The 19,808-nt window shown below is 50.1% G+C and overlaps 1 long non-coding RNA gene across 2 annotated transcripts; it reads right to left on the minus strand.

Moving 5' to 3' along the window:
• Positions 1-5,425: 5,425 nt before the first annotated feature.
• LOC108397136 (uncharacterized) lies at positions 5,426-19,495 on the minus strand. 2 transcript variants are annotated; one of them, XR_005060591.2, is made up of 5 exons: positions 18,925-19,495; positions 14,123-14,348; positions 12,840-12,956; positions 8,901-9,029; positions 5,426-6,912 (listed from the first exon to the last, which is right to left on the minus strand). It is a non-coding gene; the product is annotated as an uncharacterized lncRNA (long non-coding RNA). The 2 variants fall into 2 exon arrangements; XR_012131992.1 differs by having other exon boundaries at positions 5,426-9,029.
• Between the last annotated feature and the right edge of the window lie 313 nt (positions 19,496-19,808).

The following is a 19,808-nucleotide window of genomic DNA, read 5'->3' on the forward strand; positions in this document are numbered from 1 at the left end:
TCTGTCTTTTTCAAACTGGGCTCCTGCATTCTTAGGGTAAATTCCTAGGAGTGGAATTCCTGGGTCAAATGGTATTTCCATTTTGAGTTTTTTGAGGAACCTCCATACTACTTTTGACAATGGTTGAACTAGTTTACATTCCCACCAGCAGTGTAGGAGGGTTCCCCTTTCTCCACATCCTCACCAACATTTGTTGTTGTTTGTCTTTTGGATGTTGGCCATCCTAACTGGTGTGAGGTGATATCTCATTGTGGTTTAAATGTGCATATCCCTGATGATTATCGATGTGGAGCATCTTTTCATGTGCCTGTTAGCCATCTGAATTTCTTCTTTGGAGAAGTGTCTGTTCAGCTCCTCTGCCCATTTTTTAATTGGATTACTTGCTTTTTGTTTGTTGAGGTGCATGAGCTCTTTATATATTTTGGATGTCAACCCTTTATCAATTATGTCATTATGAATATATTCTCCCATACTGTAGGATGCCTTTTTGCTCTGCTGATGGTGTCCTTTGCTGTACAGAAGCTTTTCAACTTGATATAGTCCCACTTGTTCATTTTTGCTTTTGTTTCCCTTGCCCGGGGAGATATGTTCATGAAGAAGTTGCTCATGTTTATGTCCAAGAGATTTTTGCCTATGTTTTCTTCTAAGAGTTTTATGGTTTTATGACTTACATTCAGGTCTTTGATCCATTTTGAATTTACTTTTGTGTATGGTGTTACACAGTGGTCCAGTTTCATTCTCTTACATGTAGCTGTCCAGTTTTTCCAACACCAGCTGTGGTAGAGGCTGTCATTTCCCCATTGTATATACATGGCTCTTTTATCATATATTAATTGACCGTATATGTTTGCATTAATATCTGGACTCTCTTGTCTGTTCCACTGGTCTGTGGCTCTGTTCTTGTGCCAGCACCAAATTTCTTGATTACTGTGGCTTTGTAGTAGAGCTTGAAGTTGGGAAGTGAGATCCCTCCTGCTTTATTCTTCCTTCTCAGGATTGCTTTGGCAATTCAAGGTCTTTTGTAGTTCCATATGAATTTTAGGATGATTTTCTCTAGTTTGTTGAAGAATGCTGTTGGTATTTTGATAGGAATTGCATTGAATCTATAGATTGCTTTAGGCAGGATGGCCATTTTGACAATATTAAATGTTAATATTAAATCTTCCTATCCATGAGCATGGGATGTGTTTCCATTTATTGGTATCTTCTTTAATTTCCCTCATGAGTGTCTTGTAGTTTTCAGAGTATAGGTCTTTTGTGGTTCCATATGAATTTTAGAACTATTTGTGCCAGTTCATTGAAGAATGCTGTTGTTATTTTGATAGGGACTGTGTTGAATCTGTAGATTGCTTTAGGCAAGATGGCCATTTTGACAATATTAATTCTTCCTAGCCAAGAGCATGGGATGAGCTTCCATTTGTTAGTGTCCTCTTTAATTTCTCTTAAGAGTGTCTTGTAGTTTTCAGGGTATAGGTCTTTCACTTCCTTGGTTAGGTTTACACCTAGGTATTTCATTTTTTTTGATACAATTGTAAGTGGAATTGTTTTCCTGATTTCTCTTTCTGCTAGTTCATCGTTAGTGTATAGGCAAGCATCAGATTTCTGTGTATTAATTTTGTATCGTGCAACTTTGCTGAATTCAGATATTCTAGTGGTTTTGGAGTGGATTCTTCAGGGTTTTTTATGTAAAATATCATGTCACCTGCAAATAGTGACAGTTTGACTTCTTTACGAATCATATGTTTTGTATGATTTCCGTTGTTCGGACCTCGAGGACTATGTTTAATGACAGTGGGGAGAGTGGGTATCCCTGTCTTGTTCCCGGGGCTGTAATTTTTGAGCCCTATGGCTGCCCGCCCCCCCAACTGACGGTCATCTCGGCCAATGAGCGCGGGGCGCCGCAGAGCAGACAGCTATTGGGCGAGAGCGCAGATCACGTGAGTCCGGCGGCTGCGTAGTAGCTGCAGGCGCCTCCGCCGCCTTATTCAACAGTCGGTAGTGTCGCGAGCGCGCGGAGAGTAGCAGCTGCTGCTGCTCTCTCCGTGCTTGGGTCCGCCGGCCCGGGGAGGAGCGGCCCGCGCCGTCCCGTCCACGCAGCGGGCCCGGCGTAGACCAGATGCTGACGGACCCGCGCCGTGCTCGGCTGCGCTGTCCTCCCGGTGCGCATGCGGGGGCGGCACCGACCTCGCCTCCGGCCTCGGATCGCCGCCTCGCAGCCGCTGGGCTCCCGGCGCCGCACTCTCCCCTTCTCGGCTCTCCTGCGGCGGGCGGAGGGCGGCGATCGGCCCGCACTTGGCCGGTGCCCTGGCCGGACTTCAGGGAGCTCGGCCGAGAAGCGGCTCCGCTGCGGCACATCTGCGGTGGAGGGTACAGAGCGGGCCCTGCTTCAGGGCGAAGGCGACAGAGACCGCTCTGCGGGCCGGAATGTACGTGGCCGCGGGGCGCGGGGACCCCTGCCTCCGCCTGAGGGTGCGGGGGAGCCGGACGAGGGGGCGGCCGTGCGAGGGGCTCGGCGGGCAGCGCGTGCCCCGCGGGGTCGGGAAGTGGCTGATGCGGGTGGTTGGCTTCGGGGCCCGGCCGGGGTTCGGGAGTTGGCGGAGGAGGGGCCGCCCGGGAAGGGAGGGAGCGGAGCAGGTGCGCCCGGGGCGGGCGCCCGAGCGGCCGGCGAGCCGGGGCGTGGGGGGCGGGGGTAGCACCGGAGCCGCTGCTCCTCTGTCGGGGCCCGGGTGGTGAGGGCGGCTGCTCTCCGCCCTGCCGCGCGCGTCCTCCGGCCCGGGGCCACGCCGCCGACCTGCTCCCGCCGCCCGGGCCGGGGCCGCGCAGACGGGGGGGCCGGTGGGCGTTGTGCCGTGTGGGGGATTTCTCGGCGGGGGCCTCGAGGGCGAGGACCGGGCGGGCTGAGGTTCAAGTGTGACTCGCGGCGGGGCGGCGGGCGAGGGGCCACCTGGAGGCAGCGCCTTTAAAATTAAAAATTTTTTCATGAGGTACTTATCGTGTTTTTCATTTGGGAATGAAGTTTCTTTACTTTGATCTGGGGACTGACAGTGCAGTTTCTTGTATTTAGAAATTCGTATCTTTCTGTCATTTCGGTGTGTCTGCAGCTGAGTAAGTTATAACTAGCCACAGAGATTCTGAGACAGGGACCGCGGGTGTAGTCAGAGTAGGGTGGGGGCCTCTGGAAAAAGACCCCTACCCAAACCTCGTATTAAACAATTCAGCGAAGTCAGAGTCATTAATTCTCTAAATTAAAATATCAAACTGGGAATATAAGCATTCTTCAGTGAAGATCAGTTTTAACTAAAAAGCCAGGAGTAACTTGGCCTGGAATGGTTGAACGGATATCCCCCAGATAAGAAAATACCTCAGCACAGCCCATGTCTTCATTGCGTCAATTAAATGAGGCTACTGTGAAATTTACTTTGCCCACTAAAAGGCCCAGTTTATCTTTAACTTTGCCCAAATGCTGCTTTTCCTCCTCCAGCCCCTAATAAAGTACTATATAACCTGGGCAACTAATATGGCAAGTAAGCCCAGCCACAGACAACAAAGTTAAAGGCAGGAAGCATCCCATCTTAAAGATAAGATTGCATTTTAACACCCAGGACATTAAGAAGTAAGATTCTTAACTTACTCTTTAGTAAACAGACAAGACCTCAATCCACCTTTGGAGAACCGTCCGGAGAGGTGGAGGAGGAGGGGGAGAGGGGTAGATGGGGTGGGGGCTGAGCAGCGTTCAGAGGGGTCGCGCGATCAGGGTTTGGAAGGCTGGGTGCTGTGTTTACAGGTGCCTGCTGCTAGGGCAACCCGCGTGTGTGCCAGTCCCTCAGTCCCAGGACTGAGTCACCTCCTGTGTGCAAAACCATTTTTCATATTAGAGTCTTTATTTTGTAAAAGAATCCCCTACAGGATCCCTGAGAATGGCGAGCTCCTCCCACCCCATTCCCCTCAGGAAGGGTAAAATAAGGTTGACAGGTTACACTCCCAAACACCCCGACTTAGGAAGCACCCACTGTGCACCCGTGAGAAGCCCCAGGAGGGTGAAGTCTGCGGCTATGTAAGGCATTGGGAGAATGGGGGCAGTGTGCGTGTGCGTGTCTACCCTCAAGTGTCTGAGCCCTTCTGGGTTCCTGACAGGCTGTATGGCCTTAACTCAGTCCCTTTTCTTCTTTGAGCTAGTGACTAAGTTGAACTAGATAGTCTCTGCAGCCCCTGCTTGCCCCTACTCTTTCAGAAGTGTGTTTGATAGAAGTTTCACTGAAGTGGTGAGGGCTTGCAGAAATTGGAATTGACATGAGGAAAGAGTTCAGCCTTCCTTGGGGACCGTGGTCTAGAAAAGGCCTAGACATCTCGAAGGGCATGTGTCTGTAAAGAAATGAGAGGCAGAATCTAAGGCTGGGGATCAGTGCCCACCTCTGAGAGCCAGGCAGATAGCAGGTATGAATGTACTTGTGAGTGGTTGAGTGCTGTGCCAACATTCCTGAAGCATTGTTGCTCTTGTGAAAGTCCCTCCCCCTCCCTATAATAATTTTACACCTTTCTTCCATCTGCCTCTCTGCTGTGCTGAGGCCCCCAGGAAGGAAACACTGATGGGATGTGGAAGCTACAGGAGGGCTGGTGGCAGGGATGAGCACATGAGCAGGTTTTGGCATAAGCTCCCCTGCACTCCTAGTACAGGCAAAGCCAGGTGGCAGGAGTTCTGTAGGGAACCCCTGGCTTCCAGTCCAATATGATGGAGGCAACGTCTCCACCCACCCCATCCCAACAAAATATTGCAGACACCTCCTCCTCTCAGGGCCTGGAAGGGCAGGCAGGAAATGGATGGGGCTTCTGGTTGGCTCTTGGGGCACTAAGACTGTGATCTGTAAAGCAGTTCTCACCTGTCAACTGAAGCCTGGTCAGGTTTGCAAAGTGCATATATGCTCACTAGGGAAGAAAAACAGAAAGAGAAAGGAGGCACCTCTAATGCCTCTCAGGCTATGTTCCCACCTCCCATATCATATATCTAAGGCAAAGAGCACTGCCTCCAAGTCCATCACCTCCCTGAAAGTTGTCAAATATCACCCTGTCTGGTCCCCAGTATAAAAATCCATACCTAGCCTTCCCAGACTTGTGGAAACAATATCCTCCTTAGACAAACCAAGGGTGACAATAACTGAGCTTTAAAAGTATAATAACTGACACCTCACTTCAGGAGGCTGCCTCCAGAGTATTCTTAGGAATCTGGACTTCCCAGGAATCTGTTGGAACTTAGAATGTTCTAGGGCTCTTACCATCTCCCCTGGTGCTGTAGGCTTTTCTAGCATACTTCCTTCACAACTCTTGTCATGATGTGCCATAACTCTTAACAGTTAGTTATTGGGATGTGTGTTTGGTGTCCACCTGCCAGCCTGACTGTAAGCTTTTGGAAGGCTGGGAGTGGATCTGTGTGGTTGCTCCGCTGGCACATAGTAGAAGCTCACTAACAGCAGTTGGTTCAGTTAGTTAATTAGTAATATGAAACACACTTTATGGTACACCCCAAATTAATTAATTGCAATGTTTTTTAAAAAAGAATCTACTAAATCCTCACGTCAGGACAGTTCTTTGACTTGCAAAGGCCTTCTCAAAATTTGAATGAAGTGGTCATGTGGCTGAGGCACACAAGACCAAGTTATCTATCTAGATCATAAGTTGTCTACCTGATAAATTACAGCAAACATCTTATGAATTAAAGCAAACACAACTATATATGAATTAGAGTGCAAGATGCATATGTGTTTTTAAGATAAAACATGAGACTTCAAAAATCATTCCAGTAGACCTTTCTTGTCATGCCCCTGTCCCCAGGTGGGTGTGTACACTCTGTCCTGTTGGACTGTTGTCAGGTAAGGAAGACTTAAGAAACGCAGGTCTCATTGCATACGCATAACTACTGTGCAGGAAGTAGGACTGTCATGTCCAGGATACTGGGGAAGAAACTACATTTCAGTATTAATAACATAACTGAAAATCATCAGGCTCTTTCTGTGCACGAGGCACTACCCTCAGCTTTTTACATGGCCTTTCTTAGAACACATGAGCAGACAGCGGCTATGAGCATGTATTATCATTAGTCCCCACCTGGTAGGAAAGCAGGCTTGGCAAGTTTATTAATCATCTAGAGCTGCCATCACAAAATACCAGAGATTGGTTGGTTCAAACAACAGATTTATCTTCTCACTGTTCAGGAGGCTAGAAGACCAAGAGCAAGGTACCATTCAAGTTGATTATCAGTGAGGCCTGCCTCTCTTCTGGGCTTGTAAGTGGCTGCCTTCTCATTGTGTCTTCACATGCCCTTTTCTCTGTGCATGTATGTAGAGAGAGATCTCTAATTTATCTTCCTCTTCTTAGAAAGACATCAGTTTTATTGGATGAGGCTCCATGCTTATGACCTCATTTAACCATAAGGACCCCCCCTGTAGGGCCAAACTCCAATTATAGTCACACTGGGGGTTAAGGCTTCAACATATGAATTGGGGGGATACAGTCCAGTCCAGAGCAGTGGGGTTGGGTTGCTGACATTAACTTGCACAGTCATTTACCATCTGTGAGACAGAACTGACCATGAACCAAAGTCCTGATCTAAGCTTGCTGCTGATGGTCTCCATGGTGGCAGGTGACCTGTCCAAGCCCTAGGGCAGGCCCTGTATACCAAGTCTTCCTGCTCCGGGTCCACTGTGCCTCAGCTGCACTGTTCAGATCCCCAGGAACAATCACAGCATAGATGCTCAGCATTAAAGTCAACTGACTCAAGAATGAGAACAAACCTGGGAAGCAGGATTTCTCTTCTAACAGGATATGCGTCTCCCCATGAGTAAAGCAGGATCCATATGATGCAGTAACAGACCCAGAAACCACTATAATGAAATTCCTTCCAGTAGGATTTCACGATTCCTGAATATCATACAAAGAGAATCAGCCTTTGCTGAAGGTAACACTTTCACTTACAGTAATGATTATAGACCATCTTCTGCAGGACAAGTTAATCAACTCTCTATCATATGAGGATAAAATATGGATATTAATAATACCTACTTTTGGGGTTATTGTAAAAATTAAATGCGTGGAAAATACTTCAAACTGCCTAGCATGTGGGACCCACTTAATAAATGATGGCTATTGTAATAATGACAGTATCTTTTCATCAGACTCAACACAATAAAATTGATTTATAGAATTTCACTTGGTTCTTCCACAAGCTGACCTGAACACTTTTGAGTCCTTACTCTGTTTTAAGTACTGGAGAGACAATTTTGTATACAACTCAGAGCTAGGAATCATGTCATATATTCTTCTCTGTGTTCCAGAGCTCCCTCATGGTGCCTGGCCCTTGGGAATCCATCTCTGATCTTCAATAACTGGACCACTATACAACAGCCATTTCTGAGTGACTGATAACATACTAATATATATGCCAACATGTCCATTTTCTCAATCTATTTATTTGTGCCTATTGATTGTGGTTGTGTCTTCACAATTTTGCTTTTGTGAACTTTTTGGTCTACTCAAGGTATCCTCTCTTTACAGTCTTTGATCTACATCTTCTCTGCTTTTTAATGTGCCTTCTTAATGTCCAGGTTTATGTCTGATCTGCCTGGCTCATATGAAGTAACTCATTTCCCCAAAGTTCCTTTCCTTCCACTTCTCAACTAGTTCTTTTTTAAGTAGCTAATTCAGCCCAAGATGGGATTTTCTTTTTGCTGTCTGTATTCTTCGGGAGATCATATTGTCTACCCGGAAACTCAAGAAATAATCTGAAGCTCTGCTTTTTAGTACATGAGATTTTTACTGCTCAAGAGATGATAGAAGAAACCATTCTGTCTTGCCTCTATTAGACCAGCTTTGAGATCCATGTTAGGAAAGCCACATCTTCTCTATCCATAGTGTTCATGGGCCAAGAACCTGTAACCTGTACCTTCTTAGCTTCTTCTATGATGAGCTCTTGTCCAGTGACTCACCACCCAACCTCTATCCCCAAGACTATGAATTCCCACACAGATACACCTCTCCCCAGACATCCCAAGTTCATTCTCTACTGCTTCTGTTGGTTACTGTCTTTCAGAAAGGAATTCTTACTGATACTCATCTTTTTCATTCAAATATGTTCCCTGAGGTCATCTTTGCCAGCCTGAAGACTCAGTAGGGGTGATGGTTCAGGAAATGGACAAACTTGGTTTGAGTTAAGACTGCAACTTTCTGGTTGTGCGAAGTTGTGTGAATTGAGTAAATTAACTTCATTTCTCTGAACTTCAGTTTCATTCATTTGAATGCCATGTGGATAGGTAATACATTTGCACATAGGAAACATTCAGTAGTAATAGATGTTGTATTTATCAAATACAATTATTTGAATTTTGGCCATTCTCTGTGATAGCCATATTTCAGAGTCATATGGGGCCATGAGATTTACCCCTACTCTCTCCTGTAGAGGCTTCCAGGCTGCTACACTGGTGGAGGTTCCATTTCCTTATCTACTCAGTCTCCACAGTGTTTCGCTCCTCTTTTTCAGTCAAGGTTTTTCCTGCCTGTCCCTCAAATATCACTTTCAAACCTGCCTTTCTCACATGGGTGAGCGCCCTGCCAAATAAGTTCCTCCCTTCCCACCCTCTGCCAGGAGCCTGTCATTATTCCATTCTGATCTTTGGTCAGAAAAATAATCCTGTTTTTGGATACCACCAATTTCTCATACTCTTCCAAAAAAACTTACAACTGAACAAAAAAAGTAAAGCCCCCACCACACACCCACTACCCCTAAGCATTTTCCTCCTTCCTTTCCTGGCCACTCTTCTCAAACACATGATTGGTGCTTACAGGCTCTTGTCCCTTCCCACATGTCCCCCACCCGGTCTCATTCCCAATCACACAGTCTGCAGAAAGCCCACCTTCAGGGTCACAGTGGCTCCATTCTGTCTGATTTTTTGCCTCTTCCAGGCCCCATCTCTTGAACTTCTTGTAGTTCTGCAGTTGTGCTGATCTCTTCTTCCTTTCTAGATGTTTTCTAATTTGCGGGGCTAGAGAAAGCATGGATTTGGGAATCAAGTCAGTCTAGGGTAGATGACCTCTGCTCCATCCTTCCAGGAAGCCTTTCTGCCCCTCCTTGGGCCCCCCAGCCCCACTGTTACAGATGTTCATAGCCGCTGGGCTCTCTTGCCCTAAGACAAGTTACCCAGCTGAGTCTTGTTCCCTCTGTCTGTAAAGCAGGAAGAATGACACCCAGAAATGGGAGATGGGAATGTGGTAGTGCTTGCCTAGTGCCCAGTGCCTGGCCTCTGGTAGATATTTACTAATTGTTATTTCCCATCTTCCCCCGCCCCCGGCTCACTTGCTTTTTCTTCTTTGATGGTTCTTGCCCCTCTCCTCACCACCACAGCCCTTTCTGTACACTCACTCCCATAGTATATCAAGCCCTCTATAAGGGTAACTGTCTATCTTCGGGTGAGTTGGGCTCCACTCCTGCATAGCCTCCTGCTGGGGTACATTTCTATTCAGAGGTCAGCTCAACCTCCGAGTGACCCAATTTTGAACTCATCTTATTCACCACCAAATCAGATCACCCTTCCTGTTTCCCTTTTTCTGCTAACAACACAACCACATGAGGAGCTATTGTAGGAAATGGGGCTGTTTGTGAACAAGACTAAATTTGAAGGGGGGACATGGGATCAGTCCTGTAGAAGAGGTAATAGAAAAACTCTCCAGAAGGCTGCACAAGAGGTTAAACAGGCCAATTTGGGCTTGATCTAGGCAAAGCATACAAATGAAAAGAGCTATTCAATAATAGAAGTGTAGTTCCCAAGGATATAATGAAGCAGATAGGGAAGCCACAGAATTACTCCTTTGGGGACCACAATAATATAAACATTAAGAACTACTGTCACTGAATATTCAAGAGGTTTCCATAGGCATGACTTCTGCAAACTACAGAAACCAGGACTTCTAGGAGTGTATATTTCAACCAAAGCATTCATCTTTTATTTAAACGTACACTCTATCATAACTTTTAATCAGTCTTAGGAATTATCTGAGCTTAAGGATAGAATTGGGAAAGAAGAGGTCCTGATGCAGTTAAAGCCAGTAATTTACAAGTATAGATCTGATCATACCACCTCACCCTTAAATCCTTTTGGTTACACTAGACATCAGATTCTGGGCATGTTTGGCAAAATCCTTAAGCTACAGCACTTGTTGCTGAGAATAAGGAAAGCAAATTAATGTTGTGTGTTGTACTAAGACAGTCTGAAAGCAGCCACAGGCAGAAAAGACCATCATGTTTGGAACCACCCAGGGCAGTGCCTGAGTCAGTGCCACTTCCTGTGTCCTTAGCCAGATCCTTCACCACTTTGAACCTTAGTTTCCTCATCTTAGAACGGAGAGTTAAAGACTTACTTGGTCTGGGTTGTGAGGAGGATCGAAGGAGCTAATGACTCCCAGGGCTGGGCACAGAGCCTGATGCCTTAGTAGGCAAGTCATTCATTCATTCATTCATTCATTCCACATATAATGAGTACCTGTTATGTGCTAGTTACCATTTTGGGCACTGGGGATATACCAGTGAACAGAACTGATAAACATCCCCTCCTTAGGAAGCACACATTCCAGTGGGGAAGGGGCAGGGAGACAGATAAATCAAATCATTAAGGCAGATTTACAGGATGAGAGATAGTGGTTAGTGATAGCAAAGGAATAAAGAGGGGAGGAGAGACAGTGCTTTGGGAGTGTGATGGTGTGGGGGTACAGGACTACTGGTTTAAATAGGGTGGCCAGGTAGGGCCTCACTAGGAGGGCAGCATCTGAGATAAGTAAGACCTGAGGTGATGGAGAAGTGTGTTGCAGGGAGGGGGCCTCAAGGGCAGAGGCCTGATGAGGGCAGAGGGGTGGCAGGGCCAGATCACGTGGGGCCTCAGAGGTCATGGTCAAGTCTTTGGCTTTTCTGTGAGTGAGGTAGGAGCCATGGGAGGGTTCTGAGCAGAGGAAGCACTCAATCCCAATGCTGCTGCCTGCAGTGGGCCTCCCCCTCAGCATCCTTTGGTTTCTACGGGAAGGGAGCCTGGCAGCCCCTGACCACGAGGGCTCTAAATAGTGGACAGTCTCAGAGCATGCTGCTCCAGCCTGACTCCTTGGAGACAAACAGGTTTAGACAGTTCTGCCAAGAGGTGGATAAGGAAGAAAAGGGCAAATGCCAAGCTGAAAACAGAACCCAGAAATCCCTTCTCAGCCTTATACTGCCCCATGATCACCCCTTTAATCACTCCATCTCAAAAAAGCAAAATGAGTGGCAGCTTTATTCCAGGCCCTGATGAGTTCTAGCAAGAGTGTAATCGCACAAGTTAAGGGGTGGTGGGAGAAAATTCCATTCAAGACTAGGTCTCAGCTGCCCTCTTTCCCCAGGATGTCACCCTCCAGTCTCCCAATGGCGAGATTCATTGCCTTGTGAGAAACTATTACTTTATTCGGACTCTGCCTATAGCTGGCTGGGTGACCTTGAGCTGGTCACTTGACCCGTCAGAGCCTGTGTTTCCTCATTGGTACCATAGGGTTAGTAATCCTCTTCCTCTAGGGTGGCTATGAGGATGCAATGGGTTGATAATACTTAAACCTTGGTATATGCAAAATACTGGTGTTCACTTCCTTCTGCTGACTAGCTGTAACCCCAGGCAAGGCAGGCCAAGTCCTTGATGTCACCTGGCTGGGAGGGCGACCTGGCTAGAAGTGACACACCTGAACTCATGCCTCCCACATCCTTCAGTAACAGAAGCAGGCATCTTGGAGGCCCGAGCCAGCCCTGACAGCCAGCTACTCCCTTCTGAGGCAGTGTCTGCTTCTCTTTCCCTTTGCCCATCTGTTAATTTTCTTACAGGAGCTCAGTTAGTGAGCTCACTGAGAGAGAGCAACTAGGCCCCAAATGGTAGTTTGTCCTTTAAGGGATCATTGCCCTTCTGATTAGATGTGATTATGAGACACTTTAATTACCTCTTGGTGATGGGTAAGTAGGGAAATGGTACCTAAAACAAAGAATATTTCTAGGGCAAAGTTTAGTTATAAAATGTATTTACACCATTGAGTGGGAATGAAGTTCTTGCATTTGCCAATAGCTGATATTCCCTATGGCACTGTTGCCAGCCCTGGGGCTTCCCCTCCTGGAGGCAGGCTGGGCTCCTGGACCACTCTCTGGTCTCACTAAGGCCTCTGGAGCCTTCCCAAAGAGGGTAGAGTTAATGGTGGACTGGGGGGCCCCCCACTGGCCTGAAGGGCTTCTTTGGAAACAGCCTGAGAGTCTGCAGGGCTGAGAACATGGCTCTGTTGTTTAGAATGGCTTCTTGACATTCCTGGGTTGCTACAGACTCCTGGGAGTCATACTGCCCCAGATAGTGGGAAGGACACCAGTGAGACCTTGGTGACCCTCCATTCTGGCCTGCCCAGGGCAGCCGTCCTGCTCTTACTCTGTCCTGTTGTCCTCTGAAGGACATTTCTTTGTGGCAGACCATATGTTCTGATTTTTGGAATCACAAGAGTCACTTATTTGACAATAGCATATTGATGGCTCTGAGCTAAGCTTTGGAGCTCTTGGTTGCTATAGTGAGAGCAGAAGGACTGTGAGTCTGTGGTTGTACACAGTGGGGCCGGGACAACCCAACTTGTCCCCTGGCCTCCTGTTTGGAGGAATTTCATGCTCCAAGTGGTAGGGAAGAGGATTCCTGACATTCATCTGCCTGATCAGCCAACCTTTCCAGCATGTATGTCCCCCTGTCACCTTGGTACAGGAACCCCCTTGGCTGGCCTGGCCTCCCGGAACCTCTCACACACCTTACTTATGGTCTTCCCACCTGCATGTGTGCTGCTTGGCTCTGGAGTCCTCTCTGCAGGTCAGAAGCCTGTCCGTCTGTCAGGGTCTGGTTCATGTTCTTTCCAGGTGTCCTCCTTTCACGGGAAAGGCTGTTTGCCTCGAGAAGACAACCATATAATGTTAGAACCAGGTGGCCCTGAAAGATCACTGCATAGCAGTTTTCAAACTGTTGTTGTGGAACCCTGTTGGGAACACCCTTTCAGGGCCTGGGGCTGGGCAGGCCCTGCTCACTGGAGCAGTGGCACTTTTCCTTAAGGTGTCCTTGAAGGAAGTGCTAATCGGCTTTAAACCACATTTGAAACCTGCTGGTCTAGTCCAAGCTCCACATTTTATAGATGAGAAGACAGATGAGGTCTACTGGGGGTAGGGGGGTGTCTTCCATAAAATCACCAGTGGATAAGTGGTGGAAGCACAGTGGGTCACAACTCTGACCTGTGAGTTCAATTGCTTAGTTCCAAGTGTGGTTCTGCTTTTTCCTAAGAGAGTTACTTCACCTTGTGTAGAGTAGTAATATACACCCCCAGTCCCTGTTCTGAAACCCTTGGGGCCACGTGTTTCTGAATGCAGAATTTTTCAGAATGTGGAACATATACTAGATTATATGGCGCTGCTGGTGGGGTTTAGGGGCAGCACTGCATGAAACATGTCAGTATTTCTGATTCAAAACGTATGAGTTGTCATTGCAGAAGGGGTGATAGATCATAGTTTTGTGTTGGTTCAGTGGAGGCTTTGCTGCCCAATCAATGAACAACAAAAATCAGCTTTTGGTTTTTAGAGAGTTCTGGATTTAAAAAATTATGGATAAGGGATTATGAACCTGTAATAATAGTGCCAAACTTGTAGGGTGGTTGTAAAGACCAGATGAGAGGTAAGGAAAAACCCCAACCAGCACCCCCTCCTAGAAGTGCCGGTCAGGTGCCTGTGCGGGGTGAGCCTTCAGCGGCGGTTTCTGGCGGGTGCTGTTGTCCCGTCCCCCGTTTCCCAGTTCAGGGCTCTTTCTCCCCGACACCGCCCGTCTCAGTGTGCGCCTTGTCTCCTCACCTAGGTGGTTGGTGTCGAGAGGACAGAGGGCTGTGTGTGTGTGGTCATGAGCTGTCAGGCTCACACTTGGTGTGCCGTGCTGAACTGGCCCACAGGACTTTCTCTAGAGGAGGCCTCAGCAGTCGGAACAGGAGAAGTGAGAAGGGCCTTTGGAAAGGAAGTGAGGGGCAAAGTACAGTGGCTGTCCCTGAGAAGTGGTGTTCTGTGAGGATTGGTGTTTACCTCTGGGGCTGGTGTTGTCAGGTGGCCTGAGGACAGCCAGAGGTTGTCAGACCGGTGTTTTCCACTGCGCTCACTGTCTTCCTGACTGAGTCCAAGTTTGCTCAGTTCTCAGCCTCTCCAGTTGCCTGCCTCCTGCTTCACTGTCGGTGGCCCTGGGCTCTGGCCTCGTGGGTCTGCTCCCTTGCCTGGGATTGGCTGAGGTATGAGCATGTGAGTGACTTAGGTCCTGCCAATGAGACATTAGAGGCATTGGTGGTAGGAGTGGGCTCCATACATGCCTAAGAGGGAAGAAGGATGGTCTTTCTTTTTCCTCTGGGAATGTTGTTCACTTTTGAGGCCTGGAGCTGCAGCCTTCTCGTGGCCATGAGGGTATCTGGCCTAGGAGTGAGGCTGGCCCATGGAGGGTGGGTAGTGCAGGAACACAGGAACATGACTCCCAACGACATTGCTGAGCTGCTGATGGCTCCACGCCTGGAGCGGTACCCCCCTGGACTCCCTTTTGTGTGAGAGAATGAATGCCTTGTTGAAGACATACTGAGTGGTGTTCAGTCAGTATTTGCTGCTGAAGGCATTCTAACTGGGGCACTCCCAGCTGCCAGGCCAGCTTTGAACTGGGTACTCCATCAGGAAGCATGGGGTTAGATGAGGGCCACACAACACATAAAGGCAGCCACAGCCACAGGAAACCTCATGGTGTGGCTATAGCCCCTATCACCCTCCTGTTTTCAGGTCCTTCCCTGTTCATCAAGCATAGCAGAGGGTGTGCACATGTCAGAACTAAGCAGAACAGGTGTTTTAGTCCTTTCAGAAGCCTGCCAGAGGTCAGAGTCCATGTGCATTTGCCCTTTGACTGACCTGTGCGATCACTTGATCCTCTGAGACCTTAGTTTTCCTGACTTCAGAGGTGTTAAAAACAGTGCCAGTAGGAAAAAAGAATGAGCAAGCATCTGTTGAGCTTTTGTTGTGTGCCATTTTCTGGACATGAACTTATACAAGGTTGATCATCACAACTGCAAGAAACAGGGTCAAGGTCATAGTGCTCAGCCAGGTCATGAGCAGACGAGGCTTGGAGACGTCCTGAGCTGATTCTACCCGCTTCCGACTCTAGTACCATTATTCTTTCTACGGCACTAATACTTTTCTAAACTGGTTGGATCCAAGACTCACCAAGCCAGTTTGTTAGAACCCAGATTGTAGGGCCACACTCATGGGGATTCTGATGCAGCAGGTCTGGGGCAGGGCTGGGCTTCTGCAGTCTCAACAAGCTCCCAGCTGATGCCAATGTTGGTGGTCTGTGGACAGGCACAGAGTAACACCGAACTAAGGGAGTCTGGGCGTTATGGATTCTCAGGCCTTTGCTCTGGCGTGGTGGGTCCCTGGTCCATGGTAGGGGTGATCTGCATCCTTAAATCGAGCCTTAGGTGGTTTGTGTGATCAGTCAGGTCTGGGAGCCTCTCTGTTTACTCACAGCCCTGCACTTAGCACCAGAAGGAAGCTCACAGCTTGAGGCAGTCATTCAGCCTGGGCAGCTGAGTCACCTGAGGGCTGGTAAGCAGCTCAGTTTCCCAGGGTGGGCTCAACTTCTGCTTTGGGGGGTTCTTCGTGGGGCTGGAATTCAGGAAGCAGGATTGTTAACTAGCTCCCAGGTGGTTGTGGCTCCGGGAGTCCTAGTACTAGGCTGTGAACATGACTGTCCAAGTGGTGGGACAGAATGTCTCCTTGAGGAGAGCAATGACAGCATCGTTTACAGGGCTACAGGGTGCAGCTGGGTTCCTGGGGGGGCTAAGGTTCGGGTGGGTTTAGGTGGCAGTGGGTAAGGCCTGGCAGAGCACCAGGATGAGGGTTTTGGGCAGAGTTGAGGCTTTAGGATGACTGACTTGTCTCAGTTGGCCCGAGACTTCCCCAGTTTAGCCCTGAAAATCCCTCGTCCTGGGAACCCCCTCAGTCCTGGGCAAGCTCATCCTGTCAGGTGGATGGAGGCATTGTAGCAAAGGGGAAAGGAGCATGGTGCAGGAGAAAGCAGTGGGCTTTGTCCTGTTAGACCTGGGCTCTGATCCCAGGTCTGCCATCTTACTGCTTGTCTGGCTTTGGGTGAGGTAGTCAGCTTCTCCCAGCCTCTGTCTATCTCAAAGGCTGTTTTGAGGAATAAATGAGCTGATGCTGTTTTAGGCATCAGCATTGTCTGAAGCAACCTGACTGATGGAAAGGTCCAGACACTCACTCCTGTACAGGGGGAGGAAGCCAGCAGGGCAGCAGTGGCTGCAGGGGACTGGGGAGCGTGGATGCGGACAGGGCTTCTGGTGCACTGCGTGCGGCTTACGGCCTGCATCTGATGACAGTCGGTGTTAGCTGGGCTCAGAACTAGTCAGTGCAGAGCCAGGGCTTCAACCCAGGTCTGAGACCCAGCCCCCCACAGTCCTCTCCTAGCCATTCATTCTGCTTCAGTGAGCCTTGCATAGGGGGTGGGGGCACTGTGACGTGTAAAGGGGACACAAAGGTGAATGTGGCCTCTGGGCTGTCAGCCCCAGGAGGACAGGGCTCTTCTGCTCTTTTGCTCATGGTTATGTAGCAAGCACCAATAACATGTCTGGCACACAGGTTCTCAATTAATTGTTAAAGGAACAACCTCAGCCTTTAAGGAGTTAACTTGGGTTCATTTACTCATCAGATAGCTGCTGAGCCCCCACTGTGTGTCAGCCCCTGTCCTGAGGACCTGGAATGCAGTGATCACTAAGACCATCCTTATGCTCAAGTCTAGGACACAGAGGCTGGGCATACATGTATGTGGTCAGGGCTTGAAGTGATAGAGGACAAGGGCTGTGGGGTCACCCGAGATGCTAGGACTCTTGGTGTCGTCCCTAGGGGGACTGTGTGGGGCCCTGCCCTCCTGGGGCTGAGTGGCTGATGGATTGCTGTTTGGGCTGACTGAATGCCTATGACCTTCTCTCCCCATGTCTTTTGTGCACTGCAGGGTGGACCCTTGCTCCTTTCCCAGGGGTGTTCTGGGCCTCCTATGTTCTGCTGACCATTCCTGTCCTGCTCTCCTCACATATGGGTGGCTCAGCTGCTTTGCTGTGCGGCCTGCTCCCTGAGACCTGCCCTCTCTGGCCCTCGCAGGATCCAGCCTATCAGGAAGCAGTGTTTTCTGTGAGGGCAGCTGGGTGTAGGGGGAACATCCAGCTCAGTGAGGTGACAGTGCTGGTGGTGCTAAGCCAGGGGTCTGCAGTAAATACCACTCCCTTCCTGTTGTCCACTGGGCCAAGGAAGTCCGCTCTTAGGCTTGGAGGCCTCTGAAAGTGGGTCCCTCAGTCCCTTCACAGCTGTCCATGTCCTGTGGTAGCCTCCGCCCCTGCCCCACCACACACACCACTTGTGTCCAGGCTCCCTTCTCCCTGGAGTCTCACTTGGAGAAATTCCTCAAGCCCGGCTCAGACCTCACTTCCTTCTGACACCCTTCTGAGTTTCCTGGTGGCCTGTCCACACCACCAGGCCAGGACCTGTTGAGACTTCTCTCCCTGTAGATTGTACTTTCCGAGGGCAGGGACTGAACTGGGACTTGGAGTCTTCAATAGATGCTTGTTGACTCGTGTGGGTGTCCGTGTGCCTTGTCTGAGTGGAGCTGGCTTCCTGAGAGAGCTGTTCCCAAGCCTTCTGAGGTGGCCTGATAACATCCCCCGCCCTGTTGGAGCCACATCCTGCCTTGCTGAGCTGTGGGGATGGGCCAAACCAACTCCAAGCTAATGGCCTTTAAGTTACCTTTCCTTTCGTTGACGAGGTTTCTCTAGGGGAAGCGTGTGTGTGTGTCTGTGTTGGTCCAGTATACTTGTCTATTCTGCCAGCTCAGTGCAAGTACTGTCTCCTGTTCACATATTTTACCCTCCCACCCTGTCCTTCCAGCTTCTCCATGTGTATAGACATGATGAGGAGGCCTTGGCATGAAGCCTGGACTTCGGCTACCAAGATTTTCCCAGAATATTGTTTCTGCTAACTTAGTTTGAGCTCCTAAATTTTTGTTGTATGCTGTCTTTTTTTTAAATTTTGCTATCATTAATCTACAATTACATGAGGAACATTAGGTTCACTAGACTCCCCCCTTCACCAAGTCCCCTCACATACCCCATTACAGTCACTGTCCATCAGCATAGTAAGATGCTATAGAATCACTACTTGTCTGCTCTGTGTTGTACAGCCCTCCCCGGTGCCCCCACCTACATTATGTCTGCTAATAGTAATGTCCTCCCTTTTTTCCCCTTATCCCTCCTTCCCACCCATCCTCCCCAGTCCCTTTCCCTTTGGTAACTGTTAGCCCATTCTTGGGTTCTGTGAGTACCATCTTTTATTTTACATGGATGCTGCACAGAAAGGGGAGTGTGGGGTTGATGCGCGCACGCTCCGTCGTTGGGGATTGGGGGTGGGGTCCGCCCGTAACGGGACGCTGCGCAGGCTTGTCCCACCGGCCAGCGCCGCCCACTTCCGCTGCCCACCGTGCATGCTCGTTCCGCTGGCCAGCACCGCCTACTTCCGGTGCCCGCCATATTTCCTTCCAACTGTGCAGTCAGGTGCTGCAGAGAGGGAGGCTTCCCGCCAGAGCCGGCCCGCTGCTCACCAGTGCCTCCCGCTCACACCGTCCCCGCTGGCTGCCTCCCCGCCGCCGCCGTGGCCTCCTCCCGCTGATATCGCCGTTGCCCGTCAAAGCCCTGCGCAGCCAACAGCTGCTGCCTCCCGCCAGCTCCGGGGCCCACCTCGCCAAGAACCCTGCGCCCTCTTTCCCACTCAGGCCGGTTCTCCCAGCGGTAGCTCACCGTAAGCAGCCATCCCCAGGGGGCAGGCGGCGTTGGCTCAGGGAGGGATCGGGTAGGGAGGAGTCTGCTGCGGGGAGCTGCGGGCTGGGGCGCCTCAGCGGCGGGGTCTGCGGCTGGGGGCAGAGTCCAACCCGCCGTCTGCAGGTGCGCTGTGAGAGGCGGCAGAGGCAGCGGCGGGTGGCGGGGAGCGGGGTCAGCAGTGGGAGGCAGCGGGGACGGGCTGTGCTCCATGGTGGGCCGTGGTGTCTGCAGGGTGGGACACGCAGGTGTCTGTGCCCGAGGCGGACCTCCGAGGCTGCCGTCGGCTGGTGCACAGCCAGAGGCGAGGGCAAGGCGTTGGCGGCCTTGGCAGTGGGAGGTCAGGGCAGCGTCCATGGCTGGCGATGGCGTCTGTTGGGGGCGGCAACTGGTGGTGGTGAGCGACGGTTGGCGGCGGCTGGCCGTGTTAGTTGGTATCTGTTCCGGGGGCGGAGGGGCAGCAGCATAAGGGGACGGCATCTGCCTGCAGCTGACGCCCAGCATGCTCCCCTCGCCATGCAAAGCCAATAGCCTCCCACGCTGCTTCCCTCCACCAAAGCGCAGCCACCCGTCCCGGAGCCCACCTCTCTCCTGCCCCTGCCTGCCGATGCCTCTCGCTGACACCTGCCCTAGACGCCTGCCACCACCGCTGCCCTCCAATGCCTTCTCCCACTGACGCCGACGTCGCTGCCTTGGCCAACGCTCACGGCCCTGCACTGCCAGACGCCCTCAGACTCGTACCACTGCCAGCAGGGACCCCCTTACCAGGGACCCGGCTCCCTGGTTCCCATGCAGGCCTCGCTGCCTTGCAGCAGCCTCAGGTCATAGTAACCACTCCCATGTTGGCTTTTTTATCAGGGGGTTTG

The sequence above is a fragment of the Manis javanica genome, chromosome 1 (assembly GCF_040802235.1).
Source record: "Manis javanica isolate MJ-LG chromosome 1, MJ_LKY, whole genome shotgun sequence".
NCBI classification, from domain to species: Eukaryota; Metazoa; Chordata; class Mammalia; order Pholidota; family Manidae; genus Manis; species Manis javanica.